Raw genomic sequence first — 1,931 nt, forward strand, 5'->3', positions numbered from 1 at the left:
GGGTCGGTGCGCAACGGGGAAACGTCGCCGAAGCAGAAGCGCCCCTCGTACTTCCGTTCCGCTTTCGCGCTCTTTCAAACATTTTGAGTTCTCAAAATGATGTCAAATAATCATGTAAAAATCTAACGTTACAATATATATAATACTAAGGATTAGGATTAAAAAGGAGGGAAAGGAATTGTTGGATTAACAAATTTAATTGGAATACAAAAGAGGGAGGTATGAGGAGGTCCGGGAAACAAGTAAACGTAAAAGAAGTGAGGAAAAGATGGAATTGTTTTTAACTGTTTTTTCTTTTTTTTCTACTTTGTATTTTTCCTTTTTATTGTTAATTTTTTTTATTAATGTGATTTTTTTTTCCCTTTGAAACTTTAATAAATATTATTTAAAAAATAATAATAATAATCCCCCACCGACCAGGGCCGGCTCACCCGTGAGGCAAGGCGAGGCGACGCAGGATCGTAGAATCTTAAGAGTTGGAAGGGACCCCCGAGGGTCATCTAGCCCAACCCCCTGCCAAGCAGGAATCCCAGCTGAAGCATCAATCCAGTCCCTGCTGAAAAACCTCCAAGAAAGGAGAGCCCACAACCCCCCGAGAGAGACCGGTCCACTGTGTAACAGCTCTTATTGTCAGAAAGGTTTTCCTGAGGTTTAGTCAAATTCTCCTTTCTGGTAGCTTGAAGCCATTGGTTTCAGTCCCACCCTCAAGAGAAAACAAACTTGCCCATATTCCATGTGAACATGTAGCCTTATGAGGCTTTGCCCTCGGGTGGGAAAAATATTGCGCCTGGGAAAGGGAAGTGGGAGTCAACAGACACTCAAGGAATAGTTTCGGAGAAAAGGCTTTTTATTTCTACCATCCATGAACTGGTAGAAGGAGCAAGTGTGATAAGTCACAAAAAGCATGCACGAGTTCACAATCATGTGCACAAGCATATATACCCCTTTCCAGTTCCCTCCTCCTTTCTCCTCCCTCAGGAGTCCTGCCCCATGTTGAGGTTCCTGAGCATGTACAGAAAGCTGTCTTGGGACTATTGGACTCTTCCCAGGAAAGGGGGAATGAGAAGCCGAGGGGGTTTTCAGCATGTTCAGATACGTTTCAATCTCTTGTTCTGGCATGGTTCCCGGACAGAAAGCAAGTTGCAATGTGGTTCTTTAGCAAGGCCAGAAGACATGAGAAAGGCCTGAGAAACAATGGACTGTTCTCTACCTTTGTTACAGCAGAGTGGAATGTTTCTGATGCTTAGCTGCTGAGAAAATGATTTTGAGAAGCTTTGAGCCTGCTTTGGTGGGGGGTGACTTCGGGCCTAGGTGAGGTCACCTGTCCTCACCTTCCTTCAAACATTCATTGAGATATTTGAAGGTGGCTATCATATCTCCTCTCCTCTTTTCCAGGCATACCCAGCTCCTTCAACTGTTCTTCATAAGGCTTGGTTTCCAGACCCTTTTATCATCTTGGTTGCCCTCCTCTGTACATGTTCCAGCTTGTCAATATCCTTAAATTCTGCTGCCCAAAATTGGACACAGTATTCCAGGTGGGGTCTGACTAAGGAAGAATAGAGTGGTACTATTACTTCCCATGATTGGGACACTATACTTCTCTTGACACAGTCTAGAATAGCAGTAGGTTTTTTTGCTGCTGCATCACACTATTGACTCACGTTAAGCTTGTGGTTCACTAAGACCCCTAGATCTTTTTCACATGTACTGCTAGTAAGCCATGTGCCTCCCACTCTATATTTGTGCATCTGGTTCTTCCTGCCTAAGTGCAGAACCTTACATTTGTCCCTATTGAAATTCATTTTGTTAGCTTGGCCCAGTTCTCCAATCTGTTAAGATCATTTTGAATTTTGATTCCATCTTCTGCAATATTAGCTACCCCTCCCAGTTTGGTGTAATCTGAAAATTTGATGAGCCTCCCCTCAATTCCA

Source organism: Podarcis pityusensis (genome assembly GCF_964106645.2).
Source record: "Podarcis pityusensis genome assembly, chromosome: 10".
Taxonomy (NCBI): Eukaryota; Metazoa; Chordata; class Lepidosauria; order Squamata; family Lacertidae; genus Podarcis; species Podarcis pityusensis.